Below are 18,022 nucleotides of genomic sequence, written 5' to 3'. Positions count from 1 at the left end.
GAAATGCGTTGTTATCGGCCTTCCCCACATTGCGTTGTCTGAAAGAAGTTGGGCACAATATTTCCGAAGACGAGGTAATTTATACACCGTGGGTGAATATGTAGAGTAAGAAGTTTGATACTATTTGATAACAAATGTCTATTGGTTATCGCCATAAATTGTGAAATAAATGGTTATACATTCGGGCCTGGCGTGAAAAATCTTTTTCTTTCAAGTAGTCTGCTTAAATTAAAGTAGTTTACAACATTTTAAGCGAGGGGAAAAATTTTAAGTAGGATAGACCGTTAAGTATTTTCCGCCCTTTTAAGTATCACTGACTTTAAGTGGTTTCACGCTACTGTGTTGTCCTGGAGAATCCTCAATCATTAAACTGTGATGTACCAACACTTGGTTCTATTCTTTTGAATCAAACCCTTTAGAAGCAAGCAGCCAATGTTTGGTACCGCTGTGCAAAATTTGTATCATTTGAGGCATGACTGCTATTTGCAGCTTCAAAGGGTTTCAAGTGTTTGACCCCACTGACAGTTATAAAGAGTACCGATTGACGGGAAAGGTTGTCTAAGAAGCTCCATGGAAGCGTTTATGGTTTTCGTGCTAAGCCAACCACTCTATATTTCTTTGATTTCATTTGCATGTAATGTCTCGCCATTACTGTGGAAGATAAAAAAAAAATTCGGCGTTGGCCAAAATTGAAAAATATGGCCTTTGATCAATTTCCAGATTTATATTTGGCATTATTTCCTCTTCTTCTTTATTTCACGGCAGCGGTTATCACTTGATAGAGACGAAAATTTTCTTTTCTTCTTAGATGGATGGCGATTATCATCGCTTGACTGAGACGATTCTCAGTTCTTCTTACTTGGAGGATTGCAATTGTCGTCGCTTGATTGAGACGAGATCTGCACGTTTTTAGTGTGTAAAATAGCAGAGGTTATCATCGGCTTGTAAAGAAACAGGACTCATTATACCCATATTAAGATAGTCGCGTTCGTCACTAGATGAAACCGACGGAGCGGTATGAGAATAGTTCGCATTCGTATCGCCGGAAAAACTTAACTTTTATCCGCAAGATTGAATTTCTGATTTTCCTCGTTTGCAGAAAAGACAAAACTTCCGCTCGCCGAATCGTGTTGTCCGTCTTCATCTGCAGAAGAGGCATCCCTTTTACCCGCCAGATTGTGTTGGTTGACGTTATCCGTGGAAGAGACAACATTGTTATCCGCCGGATGGAGTTACTTGTAGTCGTTGGCTGCTAAAGGGACACTTTTATCCGCCGGATCGATTTCGTAATCGGCGTTGGATTCAGAAGAAATACTTATCTGATCTAAAAGACCGATTTCCTGACCGGCCTTGGCTTCAGATAAAAGAGAACTCATTTTCGTCCTCATCAGATTCATCGAATGGATAAAAAAAAACTCTTTTCTTAGTCGGTCATGATTTCTTTATCAACGTTGGATTATGAGAAACGAGGACAGTTTATCCTCTTCTTCAGAAAAAGCAAGCAAGCGGAACATCTTCACACGACACTGCACTTGCGTAAAAGCGGTTTTTAACTATAAATTAAATCTTAAACTTTCTAATCATAGATGCAGTTTTTGTCAATTTGAGAACTTGTTATTGTTTTGATATTGTAAATATTAAGATTTAAGGTATAAGAACAGATCAAACAGCGTGGGAAGAATTTTCCCGTATCGAAACACGATTGCAAAACTTTTTTTATAGAACCGTTTTGCTGAGACGCATACCACGGAATGCATCATTTTTCCATTCTAGAACACCTTGTTTGCGTTTTTTCTTCATTACTGGGTGCATGTTCGCAAATGAGAATAAGATGCCTTTAAAAGGGTGTTTTACTCTACTACTTATGAATTTAAGATGCACTAAAATTGGAGGCTGCCAGGATTGACGAAGATATATTTATATGATCGAAATAAGTCCCAACGATGTAATCCCACTTTAAAATTTTTTTTACGCGATCCTATTTCATTTCTCCGTCATAGTGGGCTTATTTGTTATTTCTCCCCTTATTTAGTTTCAAAATGAACTCTGAAAAAATTCGAATAAATTCCCACCTTTTTCACTGTGAGAGAAGTAGAACTGAATCACAAGAGCACGGTCACCCTTTATATATTTTACAGTAGCTCAACCCACGAGAGTGAAATTCACACATTGCCGTCTCTTTATTCATGTTAGTTAGCCAATTTCCGCCATTATTTTTCCATGAACATATTCACTTTGATCTTAACTATAAAGTTCATTTGTTTCAAATGTTGTTTTTTAATTTACAACAATTGTTAATTTGAATGAACGAATTTCCGTGCTTGCTTTACCATTTTTTTCTTCCGTAGCTCGATCCCCCCTTCAGCGGCTATCCCTGAACGCGTCTCCTCCCTCTACCGATGTGAATGCCCTCAGTGCTCGTGGGTAAAGTAGGAAATAAAACTATTCATTAAATACTAAATTTCTTTTGCATTTAAATTATATTTTTTATGTTAAATATTCCCCTGAACACGATACATCAGAAACCCAATTAATAACTGTTGTCAAATCGGTTGGCCATCGATCGGCGGTGAACGATGGGGTTGGGCTGGTTTTTCCTTTTTATCTTACCTTTCTTTCTTAAAAAATTTATATTCCAGCCCCAAAATCCCCCCAAAATGCGTGGTTTAACCATCCACTTTAACGAAACGTCGCGTATAACACGATGGGAAAATTCTCATCGGGAGCAATAATGCTAAAAAAAACAAATGAATAACGACAAGCGAGCTAGATTTCCATTACGTAATGCTTGCGTAAAAATTAGATCAATATCATTTTTACGTAGTTACGTTTTGACTTCGTTTTGACTCCGTTTTGTGTTTACGAATTACGTACTACGTAAAGCGTTGTGTGTGAAAACTTTGTCGTTTCCTCAAACGTAATTCGTTGCGTAAAAACGCTATACGTAGTACGTAAAACGCTCAAAAAGACTGCAGTTTGAACGATACTTAACCAAGGTGTTAACAAGCTGCGTGAAGATGTGGAAATTTTATTTATTTTCTGAGGAATAAGTTTGTGTCGATTCCCGTTTCCGAGGCATTATACTGGGTATCGTGACTAATTGATGTTTTTCACGTGCAAATCTTTGGCAGTTTCTATCTTGTTCTATGTTGCTAAATACTTCAGCAGCTTGAATTTTCATTGCTACGGGGGTACAGCCTCCAAAATATCCCCGTTAACTTTGAAAGGCTCGTCGTTTGGCCTCGCTTTCGCAATCTCTAACACAGACGGTGCCGTCCGAAAATACGGCTTGTCAGTTTTTTTTCTTTATGAGTTGAATTTCCGTGAGAATAGTTTTTATTCACCACCTTTTCATCGCCATTATAAATAACAAGCACTTTATTGGGGTAATCATCATGTATGTAGGAACGTTTGTTGAATTCATTCATAAACGCCTCAGCCTCCTCCCCCTGATTGATCCGTAATTTAAAGTATAAAACTTGTAAAAGGGTTTTCCATTGTGAAGGGCCATCTTATTTTTCCCCCTGATCCTTGACGCCACAAGTACCCATCAACAATTTTTGAAAAGGCGTGACTCTGTCACAGACGCCCAATGGCAATGTGATTTTATAAATTTAAATTGGTGACTTTTTTTCTTACAATACATCCGCTGTAGGCTATTCGTTAAAAAAACATTTACAAAATATTACCTGATTTTGGAAGGTAAGCCTCCTCCGGCCTTTTCTTTTTGTCCCTAATTTCATACAGAGGTATTGAGATATTATCAAATAGCATCACGACTTTGCTGCACTGGCTGTGTTTAGCCATGATGCATGAACACATGAATGGACCTAGTTATAAAGAAAAAACAACCCTACACATGTCACAGTTACTTATTGACTGAATGCTTTCCGTTTGTGTTGCAAGTTCTTCCAAATCTTAACTCTTTTACCCCACCCCTCCTCCACCTCCTGTATGTGAAACATATATCTCAATGCAAGTGTCTCAACTGTTTCATGGAATTTATGAATTAAAATCACTTTGAGACCCTCGACGGCTGCCTGATTTAACAATGTTAAATTAAAAAGCTTGCTTCATTAGCTTCATTACTGTATATACAAATCTAAGGGCAGGGCCGATTAAAACTAACAAAGATAATTATTAGAGCCATAATTCGATATTTTCTTTTCAGTTCACGGTACACTAAATAAGCACACGAAATACCAGAGCCCAACATATAAAATAAATAGTGGGGGATTGGTTCCCCCCGGAGTTAGGCTTTCCATGGACCAGTGCAATTCCGAAATCTACGGACACGAAATACCTAGACTCGGTAAAGTGTGTGAATTTTTTATTGCTAAGTAAATGTTATGTTAACAGCATTAGTTCTACTGAAGGTAGGCTGTTGTTTCTTAAAATGTCTGGGCAGCTTGGCACGAGTGTTTCATTCATGCAAAGTGAAAATACTATATTAAATTCGGGGTGATAGGATTTGAACAGTATATACCTTATATTACTTTTGCTTACTCTTTAGTAAGTTTGTTTAACATGAATATGTAACATCAGGAAATATGCCACTTTCATGAATGCCACCTACGGCTGTGCTGGAGTTGCATTAAGAATCATTGAAAAAGAAACTCAAAAGAAGAAGCATGTAACTCATATGTGCAATAGACGAATTAACACACTTTAGCTTTGCATTCATTGCAATTGTAACAAACAGAAAAAAGTTTCAAACGAGATATTTATTTTCCGTTTTTTTAAATCTAGACCGTAATTTGATCAACAAGATAAAACGGAAAATAAATATGTGGTATGAAACTTTTTTTCGTTCATATTTTTGTATCAAATTTTAAAGAAATCGAAAGGTCTCAAGCTCTTTCGATTCCGTAAAATTAAAATCATTTTGACTTTTTAGGAGTTATTCAATATCACTTTTTTTACTTTATCGGAGAAGGGGGGAAGAAGCTCATAAGCCGAAACTTTGGGCTCATCGTTTGCGAAGTAAACTCTATTAATTCTAGTAAATAATGAATTCTCGAGTCATAAAGAACACTTAGATGCTGAAGGAAGGATTTTAAAACATGTTTTTGCAGGCTTAATCAGTAAAAATGTATAGCCAAATCCCCGACGAGCAATATGGCTGCCATTTTTTTACTCGGTTTTTACCAAATACAGAATCGTACTGCAATAATATCATGCTATTAACTTAACTACCCATTAATTAAATGAAAACACGTCATACAATTTAAAACAAATGTATTTTTCAAGGAACTGTTGCAGACCATACATGACAAATGCGAAACTTATAGTAATTATTTGTTATTGCCTTCGGTTGGTTACGTGGATCCTATTCCTCATTATAATCACTCTCGTTTTTTCTTACTTGTCACCATAATCCAAGGCAAAAGTTTGGAGAATATTGAGAGGTTATTACAATGAAACTTATAGAAAAGTACGAGCGTTTAAATGTCGGTCAGGAACCACAAAATGAGGAAAAGGTGGGAAAAAGAGAGGAAGTCAAGAACTCCATCAGGTACAAAACGAGAAACAATAAGCATTTTAAATTTCAATTTGGTGTCCCTAACAATGTTCTTTACTAGGATAGACACATGAAAAAAAACGAAGAAAGGTTGGATGACTCAAGCGATCTTTCTTGTTTACCTTAGAGATCAATTGCATCTATTTGTAAAGGACCTTCCTGGAATGGGTTACCCAGTTTCACTCTTAAATGATGGAGCAAGCAGCCGTATGTAATTTAAAGTCTCTAGAATCAACGAATATTTGAAATTTAACTAAAATAAAAACGATGCTTCATTAACATAATTATGTAGGGAAAAGGATATAATCCTTTATTGCCTTCTTACAAATTCTACTCACAAAATTAAAGCAGATGACGTGCCAATTTTTCATCTTTGGAAATAAATGGTTCCACGAGTCCGTACAAAAAGACGAGCATTGCTTTTGTTGATATGAATAATATTGCATAGGTTAAATACTACATCGTTTATATATTTTTATTATTATTATTTCGTTTTCGTTAATTTCCAGTGAACCTGGGATGGAATTTTACCGCAAATAGTTATATTAATGTGCATTCAAAGCTTGCGGAATAAACCAATTCAGTTCTGTTTTAGTCTAGTAAGTATAAACTATTATGTAAATTATTTATAATTGTTAGGTACCTCAATGATCAAATCAGGGTTTTTAAGCTACATTATTTAGAGCGCTTTTTTCGAAATAGTCATTCTTGAAGAAAGTGGCGCTAATATAATTTTTGACGAAGAAAGCAACGACAATTGAGATGTCGATGTTTAGGTAATTGTAAAATTGTAGTTATGCAGACATGAGCATTTTAATTATATAGCTAAAATTGAATCTGTACTTGAGTACAACACTCAAAAGAACGTGTGTTCATGCAATTTTGCTTTTCAGGCCTTTCAGGAAATCATGCCAGCCAACGCTAAGGCCATATTGAGTTGGCAATTCCCTCCTTCTTGCAAGATTTTAAGAGTGCTGAAATTAGGCGGAGGGATTTCTAAGGTAGAGGTGAAGCATTTTCGGTCCCTGCTTCCAATTTTATTCACTAAACTTCTCAAATGTTAAATATTAACTTTTTTCTAGTTTTTTTTTGTTTATAGGATTAATAGAAGAGGTGTGGTTGAATACCTAGTTAAGTCGGTTGGCGACCCCAACAGCAACAAAAAAATTCATGGGAAGAAGCCCAGGGAACAGGAAAAAGGGTGCATTGTTGTCTCACTCACTAAATGAGAAATAAAAAAAGTAGAAACTTTGACAGTGTTGGAGTTTCGATGGATAAGAAACATGAAAATCCTTTTGCATGAACTATTGGGTGAGTAAGTAGTTTTGTAAGTAACTTTTCTTACTGTTCGATGAAGGAGAAGACACAAAAATAATCACAGAACATTACGATTGAGTTGTGAACGACATACATTGTTGATTGAACAATTAAAAAATGATGTTTGTGAGATTGAGTATGTTATCAACCGTGGCACTGGTCAAATAGGGTTAAGATATCGGAGAATTTATGACACATCTGACTGATTTCGACTTCTCAACTTTACATTCTCAGAAGTTATCATCATAATAGATAGTAATTACCCTACCAAGGACTCTCTCAGAATCATCAACAGTCTCAGAATGATACACGAAACAATATTTGTTTTTGTAGAAAATAATCTATAGACTTTTGCAGGAAGGTGGTCCAGGGTAACACCTTGTATGTTATTAAAGCTATCAACCGAATCCCCATGCGTATATCGAAGAAGAAAACTTGAATTGATGGCAGGCGCGAATCCCTACGTTTCTGAATTTGAAAAGATAGAATGCTGGCATTATTTGCAGCAAGGCCGTCCAAATTATTCCACACATGTGTCCAATTTATTTTCAACCATTCAAGTGATGTTAAATGGTTGATTCCACGGAGACCAAGTACCTGTTATGGTACAAAGTGATTTCCCTGGTAATTATCTCTTATACAGCAGAATTTTTCGCTTTACTATAACAGTAATTTAAACATTTAAAGTGTCGTTTGATACCATTGCAGTGAAAAATATACTTATTGTTCGGCGATAAAAAAATTGAATGAATGTTGATTGATTTAATTTGTAATGAGTTTGTGATACAGCGCCGATTGAAAAACCTTTGGCGACGGGAAAAGTTGCGCCGCTTGTGAAGTGAAGTGTGAAGTGATTGTCAAATAATACTGTATTGTATCAACACTTTACAAATCTTTCATGGTGTTTAATTCGGCGATGACTCGGATGAGGGGAAGAGCCATTCTTTCTGCGTTCCTCATTCTCTCCTTTGCAGTGGAAAGTCTCCCAATTCTTCATGCTGTCAAAAGAAATGTAGTGTTAGAATATTTATCAACAATGTTGTTAAGGGAAGATGATTACAATGAGAGTTGGAAATCCTTTCGCTTTGCATTCGGAAGCCACATTGGGGAACCGAGTGCAATCCATGTTACTTGCGATCCGTAGTACTAGGAACGTAGCAAGGTTTGCTTTGGCAGACTCGTTTTCCTATTGAAAAATAACTAATTCCTGGAATAAATCAAAATTCCGATCAGCAATGATTCATCACATGTTTAGCTTGAAATTTTTCCAAGATTTCTTTTTACTAGGAGTTTCAGACTCTAGATTCAACATCTAAACATGTAGGGTAGTTTTTCCATTAGCCAGGAAAAACTTTTGAGCCATCCATTTTTATACATCCCAGATAATGTATTAACTATTGGATGTGAACTGAACTGGGCTATTCACAAAGAAAATATGGAAACTCTATCTTCTCCTAAAAACCCCTGCCCTATAACCAAACTCTTTAGATAAAAAGAATATATAAATATAAATTATCAGGATAACCGTTTCAATAATAAATTTGGATAATTTTTAGATGTTTGTTTGAATGAGACGCTGGTAGAGAGGGAATTGTCATGTTCAAAGATGTTTCCCCATTTCTACGCCGGCCAAAAATAGTCAAATTAATTGTTGCTCTTCCCACCAGTAAAATGTTGCCGGCGGTGCTGTTTCTGGGCACAATTTTCTCTCTCTCTCTCTCCATCCGGGCCGTTTTCAACTTATTTTACATTGTGTGTGTTGTGTGTATGCCGCACACCTTTGTTGTTGATGGCAAGTTGTTGGTTTGGTTTTTGAGTAATAGTTTACTTTCATTTTGAAGGGCTATTATAGTCGACAAAAATGGAGGTATGTCAAGAAGATTCAAGTCAAGAAAATTTCGAAAAACAACGAGAGGGACATGAAGAAGGAAATATAACTCAGCCACAAAAACTTTGTCTTGTCTGCTGTGAAACTAAGATAAAATGCCTGAATTACGGCGCTATGGTGTACAATGCATGTGCTGCTTTTTTCGCCTCTACCTTTGATGGTAAAATATTTTTGAATAAATGGTTAGGATAATTTTCTCCTAACCATTTATGCTAACCTACTAAACCTAACTTGTTTTTAAATTTTATTTAAGAATCCAAGAAATATGTGTGCTTAGTTTCCAACAAAACACCCCTATCTTCTGTCTGGCGTCTAGAATTTGGTTTCTAAAAACTAACCTTTTATAAACCGTTTGTAAAAAGGTTTTAAAAGCGTCAACAATTTTATAACGGCGAAAGTTTAGAAAAAAGCTGAATTGTATATTTCACCATGAAGTTTTTAAAATAAACCCGTTCATGAACAGTTCCAATACCGTAATGTTTTGACCATTTGTTTCACTACAGATATTGCAAGAAAAATTCAGGTGTGGCAACACAGCAGCGTATACTACGCACAGAAAGTTTGTTTTCTCAAACTTGGCAACAGCTTCCCAAGAGCGTCATAGCGTCACTTCGTTGTTGATACTTTGTGAATTTCTAGTGACTCTTTTTTTTTTTGTTCAATGTTTAAATTTTTTATGTGATATTTACAAAATAATTCAGCATTGCAATTGAAAGTTAATTTTTATTACTCACTAATGGTGTGTCGTAATGGTACTAAAAACCATTTTTGATTTCTCATTTTCAGTATATCTAGAATTTCTTTTAAGTTAAGTGTTACATCAAGTGGGTTAAAAAATAACTTACACTCATTTAAATTCACATTATACTCTCCTCCAGTTTCCCTTATTTTAGTTGCAACAAAATGGAAATATTTAGCTGATTCATAGGGAGTTCGAAAGGCAGGATACACCTGATCAAACTTTGGGCCAAATATTTTGAAAATGTTTCTGCCCTGAGGATCTTGTGAGATATCGTCAACAACAACAACAGCATTATTTCTCATCAAGACAACATTATTTGGGAAACGGTTAGTCAATTTAAAATTTGGGAAAGTAATTTATTTCATTTCATCTTCACTCTTAAGGTTATTGTGTTCGACCACAATTTTTGTCGATTCAATTTTTCATATTTCCCACTTTTTAATTTGGATATCAAATTCCATTTTGTTATTGATTATGGAGCCGTCAGACAGAAAAAAATGTTTGGTGTGGGCAAGCGAAAGAAAATTCCAAGCTCAAAATTGCAAGATGCAGCAGCTTTGGTTGTTGTGAAACCGAGAAGAGGTAAACCACAAAAAGTGACAAATACTACGACTGAGAATGGTATATTTTACATTTTTCTGTTTATGTTAATCTTGTTAGTACTTAACCAATTTGTTGTTTATTAGAAGGAAACAATCAGCCATCTTATTCCATCGTTCATCGTATTGACAGTGGGTCACCTTCTGTCGGCCGGAATCATTTTCCGACTGGGAATGGTATTTAAGAATCATTAGTTTAATATGCTTATTCAAATCTGTGAAAGTACTAGACTAAAAGTTTTTTATTTTAATAGCAGGAAGCAATTTTCCAAATGTCCCTTTCGTTCGTCAGCCTGACACTGTCCTCACTAATATTCCGACTGCGAATGGTAAATTTTTTAAAAAATCTTTTGCTTATGTTAAATCTGTAAAAGCACTTAAAAAAATGTTTTTACTTCAAAAGCAGGAAACGATTCGCCATTTTTCCCTTTCGTTCATCCAACCAACTGATTGTAGCCACCTTCTGCCGCGAATAACAATCCAACTGGGAATGGTATATATATAAAAATCTTCTACAGATAATATAACTTGAAAGTACTTAACAAAACTTTTAATTTTATTAGAAGGAAACAATTTGCCATTTGTCACTTTTTTCGTTCGTCTGACATTGGGCAACTGTCCTCACTAATATTCCGACTGGGAATGGTAAATTTTTTTGAATCCTTTGCTTGAGTTAAATCTCTAAAAGCATTCGAAAAAATGTTTTTATTTCACAAGTAGGAAACAATTTGCCATGTTTTCCATCCGTTCATCCGACTGACAGATTGTGGGCATCTTATGCCCGAATAATACTCCGACTTGAAATGGTATATTTTTAAAAATCTTCTGTTTTTAAATTTTGTTAACTCACTATTTTTTCTTTATTTCAGTAATTGCCAATATCTGGTCAAAGGCAAACAACATCCCGAAACAAGACGTCCAGGATTTCATTGATCGCTGCAAGAGAATCAGAAAACAAGACTCATACACACACAGAGGCAACACCAAGCAGCATGTTGTGTCATCTGAAAGAACCAATGCGCCTCGTCAATTGAAAGACGATATTCAAGTATTACTGGAAAAAAAAGTTGCTCATCTTGAAAAGTTGATAGAAAAGTTTGACAAGTAATCGTTTAAACCAAGTTAGTATAATTATTATCGTACTGTTCTATCGTTTGAACGATTACTTGTCATTATTTTCTATCAACTTTTCAAGATAAGATATTGATTGGCTAAATTCTAGACACCAGACAGGAGATAGGGACCTCTTATGAAAATCGTTTCGAATTCCAGAAAACAAATTGCAAAAGTTGCCACTACCAGAAATGCATGGAAATTGGAATGAAGAAAGAAATTAAGAAAGAAAAGAAGAAGTATAAAGAAGGAAAGAAGAAAAGAAAAACCGAAAGTGTGACGAATGTTCCTTGCTTAAGAATGAAGAAATTACATTCGCCACAAGACAATGTCTATTACGCCATAGAAAAACATGTCATGAGCAAATAAAATACAAATGCAAAGTCCTCGGATGCACCAGAGTCTTTAGCAACTTAGGAACTTGTTCAAGACATTCCAACAATCCTCACCCTCACGTACATGATCCATGTCGTAAGCAAACCAAGCGGGCAAAACAGTGGGATGTTATTGTGAAAAAAAATTGCAAATTAAAACGAGTTTCTCTGGAAAATCAAGTGGAAGTGGAATTGGTGAACAATTATCAAAATCTGTATTCTTCATCAATTCCCTCTGAAATTAATTTTGGAAATTTCAACAAAAATTTCACAAAGAAAAAAAAGTTCATTATCAAATTCTTACTTGAATCAATACTTGTTTGCTGCGAAGAAGATACCAATTTCTTTTCTCTATACAAGAAAGCAACTGAAAGATTTGTATAAACAAAGAGAAAAAGAGAAATTTCAAAAATTCTGGAGCAAAATCGACGAAAAGAAAATTGATGAAGAATGCAAAATTATGTTTAAAATTTAGAAAACCAGTCAAACATCTTTATTTGACATAGTAAATTTTTTTTTTTATTTTTATGGTTCATTTCATTGAGAAATAAAGTAATTTCTGTTTCTGGTGTTGAAGTAATGGAGGCTTCAACATCAGCAAAAATTACTAAACAAAAAAGAGAGCCAACACTGTTGCAAAATATTGCTTTCGAGCCAATTAAAAGCTGTATCATAAACGGAGAAACATTGTCTGAAGATTGGCTGTGGATGGCAATCCATCATTCTTTAATTGATCCAGCGTTCCTGTTAGGGGGCAACAAATTTCCTTTACGAGATGTAATTCAGCAGTTGAAGTGGTAATTTATTTCATATTTTTTTATAACATAATTTTAATTTATATTTGCTATAGGCAAGTGAGTCCCATACATTGCGTTTATGAAATATTGAAGTCTGAAGAACATGGTTAAAAAAAATTGCCACTAGTAAATGGTAGCTACTGTGCCAGAAACGAACAATATGGTGCTAAAAATACCTGCGTTTATTGTAAATTGGGGATTGCGAAAACAATTATCCCAAAAAAATCAGTGTTGCCTATGATGTTACTAGAGACAACCGGGAAAGCATCAAGCCTAATTAAATTCCTGGTTGCTAGGCTATCTGGTAGCACCGAACCGTTGAACTCTACTGGTATTTTCAAAAACTTAAGAACAACAATTCAACAAAGTAGAGAGTAAGTTGAAAAAATCTAGGAAAATGATGTGATTAATTATACTAACTTTTCATTAATTTTGTAATAATAATCCATTATAGAAATCCTGGACCATTCAATGGCTTCAACTTTTCCGGTGCTCCACAACCAGTTTTATTCATGGGAAATGTTATGAGTGTAGCCTCTGCAACGACCGCCATTGACAGAATGTTGGTAGGAACTTCAGATTCCACTATTCTTGGGATACACTTGTTGGCAGAATACATTATTTTTCATTATTACCCTGGTGACACCATCAACATAGGAATGAGTCAACCTGGTAGTTTCACTACTTCGCCAAAGTATCTTGTAAGAATTTTTAATTTTTAATTACGATTTGTTTTATACAACAAAAACATTTTTACTAAATTTGTTCCTTGTACAATTCACAAAAACAGTTCATCGAAGGTCTTTTTTCACGTGGAATACCCAAGGATGCACTATTTTTCTGCTGTCATTGTTTGAAATCAACAGAAAAGAAAACGATTATAATGGAAACTATTGTCAAGGCTAGTGATTTGTCGAAACTTATCAAGAAAAATTCTCCAACCTATGGAAATTGACCAGCTGCAGTGGGCTACCTACATTCCATGCTATGGTAAGTTTAAAATGTTTTGAAGTACATTATTTCTGTGTTGGTGTGCCGGAATGGCGCACCAACACACATATATTGCCGTTTTATAAAAACTAGTTTCTTATTCAATGATACAACATATAGAATGCCGGAAACGTGAAATACTTCCATTACCAGGACGACATTCTACGGAAACAACAAACTTGCATTCAGCATCCCAACAAGCAAGAAAGGTTTATTAGTTGAAGGATATCACACAAAAAATCAACTGCTAATGGGAATTATTTCAATATAACTTCCATTTAGAAATAAAATTATGCAAAGTTTTCTCAGGAAATTTGCAAAGCCATCGACTGCAGTAAGATTCTCGCAAGACATTTTCCCATAAAGTGTGGTGAATGCAGTCGGTGGTTCCATGGTAGATGTGTTGGGCTGGAACGTAAAGATGTAAGGGAAGTGGTAGAGAAAGGATTACAGCTAACTATTGCAACTTCGGTTTGAATGACGAAGAAGTACATGTAAAAAGTCAATTACCCATGACCATTGATCCACCAGATTCGTCACTTACACAACATTCAACCAAAGAAGCGGCAGACGGGGAAATGGATTAAAGTGAAATTGAGGTGTTATTCCAGGGCTCTCACGCAAATGAGTAGTTTTTCACTTTTATGCCATCATTAATTACCTCCAGCAACATAACAACAAAGATTTCCTTAGTTTCTTTAAGTCGACAAATGTCACAACTAAAAGTTCAGTTTTCATAACTCCCGGCTACATGTTTACCCTTAAACTTAGAAATACTCAGCGTCTTTTGTTTTTCTGAATAGCCTTTGTAGACCTTTTAGCTTTCTGTCGGAAAATTTTCGTCTCAACAATTTCTTTAAATGTTATCGTATCGGCCTTAATCATTTTTAAAAACAAGTTCAAGCACAAAAATTTGGCCAAGACAAGTCTGAGCGTGTCAAACGTCTCGAGGGGTTACAACTAGAACATTATCGTTACGGACAAATTCTCCAACCTTACAATTTTTTCTTTGTTCTTGATGCCCAACGTTTTTGTCTGAATGCAGCAGCTCATTTTTCGTGGTGATGAAAGGTTGCAAAATACAGAGCACATACCAAGACTAAAAGTTTTTAATTAAATTTAAAGAAATATCAAACACTTTTTTAATTCACCCAGTTCATTTTTTTTAACTTTAAGATAATTTTATTTTTCTCACAGTCTTGATTTTTGTCTAAACAAACACCAAGACTATACTTGATTTCTATAAATCTGAAAGAAATTTTAAAATGGATTTGAAAAATTTGTCTGAGTACGAATTATTAAAAAACGTTGGAATTTAGCAATGAGCAAGAAAACTGCTTACGGCACATACAACGACCTTGCATTTCAATTTTACGCAAAAGAATTTTTGGAATCGAAAGAAGAAATACATATAATTGATCGTTACGTGGAAAAAAGTTGGGAGGTACAACATTTCAAATGTTGTACCGTTATGTGGATCAAATATTACATTTGATCTACGTAACGTTAATTCAATCAAAAGAAATTTTTCTAAATTTAAACAGATGAAAACCAGTAGAGAAAAAGAGCAATACAGAGTTTTGATGAAGCAAAACCAATTTGCCATTGAATAAGAGACGAGGGTGATTCATGCTGTAGTAATAGAAAACGTGTTGGAGAGCGTAAATATTGTGGCACGCTACCAACAAAACTAACCACAATAGAGAATGTTGAGACTGATATTGAATTTTTGTACAATCCAATTGTGTGGTATGTAATGAAAATAGTAATATTTATCATAAATCATTTTAAAATATTTATTACATCTAGGTTCATGTTCTTGGACAAATGTGAAATGAGCAAACTAATTGATGAATTCAAGTGGCCAGATGACTTTTGTGCTATGAAATTGTCCGCCATTGAAAGGTGGTCCTCTCTGAGTGAAGGTGAACGGCACACCCTCATTCAGAGAGCTTTAGATGTGTATAACATCCATATTAGTATGTTATTTTTAAATATTTTCGTTGCATCAAGTAGTGTAATTAATTTTATTTTCCAACTACTTAATCAGGCTTCGATGACGAACAGGCAGTGCTTTCTTTACTGAATCAAACACTGCTTGAAATCAACGAATCTGGAGAAGAAGATTCTTCTCGTAACGAAGCTGATTTAGAAGAAAAGTAAAAATTTCGTTGCTCTCTGATTTCTGTTTATCTGTTAGTCTCGACGTTTGGCTGCCAACCGTCAAGATCAAACTATGTGCAAATTTTTTTAATGCAGAAATAAAGTACAGCATGATTTTCAACTCTAGTTCGTTATAATTCATTCTCGAGTTGTATATAGTGGTCAAATTTTGCAATATAAGATTCGTAGATTTAAATAGTTGACGGTCCTCCAATATGTATTAATATCATCTTGTTATTAGAGCTATAGACTCCGGTTTAACAGTAGTTTTGGAGTCTATAGTTTTTAATTTAATTTCAATGAAAATTTTAAAATTTCAATAAGAATAACTTTAGTGATAGGAATTGAAATTGGCTATTGCACTCGTCAACTTAAATGTCATCTGATTAACTATAGTTTTGATTCATCTGTGTGTAACACGTAAAAAACTAACCATTTCCATGTAATCTAAATTTTTTGGCGTCATTATGTCAAAATTAACTATAAGGAAACATTCGACGAAAACTGAAACACAACGTGCAGCACGCACTACCAGAACTGCAAATTTTTGCAGTTGTGGTACGCAGCAAGAAGACAAGAATACAATGTCTGGAAACAGTAATCAGGGTATTGAAAGAAATATAGAAGTATATTCAAGTTAATTCAATATATTCAAGTTTCTGATGTTTAAAGTTATTCTTAGGTGTGTCCAGCAATAAACGAAACACAACACCAAATTGTGAAAGTCGAAATATTTCACCTTCAACCAGAGTTGAGACAGTAGAAATAGTCAACAGTCAACCACAAATCCTACCAAACATGTAACCAAATTTTTATCGACAAGAGGTCTATTTAAATTCACAGAAAAGTTAGTCTCGCCAAACCTGAAGATGTTGAGCAATACTAGAGTCAATAACCTTGAAGAAGCTCAACAATCCCAACATAACCAGGACATTATTAAAGAATTGATACATGAAAAAATGTAATTAAAACTAAATGTGATGATTTACAGAAAAAAGTAGTTAATGCAGTTCAAAAATGGAGTTTAAGGAGAAGGAATTGAAAAATGAACTGGAAAACCACAATGTAACAAATGAATATTTGTTAGATCAACTGCATCAGGTGAAATCACTTGAATCGAAATTAGCATTGGTATGTTCCATTTTACTTTCGAAATCAACAGAAAACTAATTGCTTTTCTTGTAGTCAAACAGCGAGGTTGGTGTGCTACAGCAAAAGCTGCTATTGACACTTGAGCTACAAAACAAGATAAAAGAATTGGTAAAAGAAATAACCATGCATAAAGGCAAAACAATTCATTAGTATTTCCCATTTATAGGAGAGTAGTCTGAGATCTTTGAATGAAATCCAAAATTCGACAACTATACAAAGTGAACTGCTGCAAGTAACACCAAGTTACACAAAAAAGGACCAAAGAAATGAAACTGCAGACGGATTTCGTAAGGAGAATAATAAATGGAAAAAACTATTAACTCCCAGAAAAGATCATTTGCTGTTATCGAAAATGAGGTTTCACATAAAATTTTATATTTCGTTTTTTTTTTTTATTTACTTTTTTCTTATTTACTCAGCACTCGTCTGTTTCCACTATCGGCGAGTACTTTGATTACCAACAGTGTTGCAAGTTAGATTTTGGAGCACAAAAAGGTTTTGTTACTTTTCCTATTTTTCCACGTTTAAACTGACGTCACGTCATTTGAATACACGTGACGTGAAGTTTATCTCACTCCATTTTAACCGTCTTTTTTAAATTTTTTATATTTAAATTTAAGGATATCGGGAATTCTTCTCCACCACTACGACTTCCTTCTCCAATTCCATCGACCTCAAAAGGGATGCAAGTGCTGCAGGTTAAAATGGAACAATATTTTATAAGTGAACACTAGTGCTAATAACATTTTCATTATTTTATGTTTAACAGACACCGACTTTACCAAAAGCGAAAATTGCTCGAAAGACTTCAAATTCTACAGATGATGACTTCTTCGAAATACTATCATCTCCACCGCTTATTCATACTTCTGCAAAGAAATGGTTATCATTGCCCAAAGGAAATCAAAGTAATACACCAACATCCAATAGAGTCACCCGACTATCTACTCGGAGCGCTAAAAATTTGCGTAAAAATTAAAAACAAGTTGTTTACCAGTTGAAAACTTTTCCACTAGTAGACATGTTTGAAACAATTTTCCCTATATTTCTTTATTTGGGAACGAGACACTGGAACTCCTGTTCTTGTTAATCTCCTGTCCATATAGATCTCCTGGACAATATTTCTCCCAGAATTTTTTTTTCGAAATTCCAGGACAATAGAACTCCATTAAAATTAAAATTACTCTAAATTCTAGACAATAGATTCCTCCGAATAATATTATTTAAAAAATAATAGACAGTAGTTTATTCGCTTAAAATTAAATTAAATTAAATTAAATTAATTGACAATAGATCTCCTAGACATTAGATCTCCTAGACATTAGATCTCCTAGACAATAGACATTGCAACAGTGCAAATGGCAAA

General features: G+C 34.6%; 1 long non-coding RNA gene across 4 annotated transcripts; it reads left to right on the top strand.

Moving 5' to 3' along the window:
- Positions 1-9,339: 9,339 nt before the first annotated feature.
- LOC124196718 lies at positions 9,340-11,664 on the top strand. 4 transcript variants are annotated; one of them, XR_006875799.1, is made up of 8 exons: positions 9,340-9,794; positions 9,852-10,089; positions 10,155-10,244; positions 10,322-10,396; positions 10,471-10,560; positions 10,631-10,712; positions 10,788-10,873; positions 10,937-11,664. It is a non-coding gene; the product is annotated as an uncharacterized LOC124196718 (long non-coding RNA). The 4 variants fall into 4 exon arrangements; XR_006875800.1 differs by having other exon boundaries at positions 9,372-9,478; positions 9,949-10,089; XR_006875797.1 differs by having other exon boundaries at positions 9,340-10,089; positions 10,785-10,873.
- The last annotated feature ends 6,358 nt before the right edge of the window (positions 11,665-18,022 follow it).

Source organism: Daphnia pulex, chromosome 7 (genome assembly GCF_021134715.1).
Source record: "Daphnia pulex isolate KAP4 chromosome 7, ASM2113471v1".
NCBI lineage: Eukaryota > Metazoa > Arthropoda > Branchiopoda > Diplostraca > Daphniidae > Daphnia > Daphnia pulex.
Note: the sequence above shows the minus strand (reverse complement) of the source record. Positions and strands in the feature narration are given on the sequence as shown.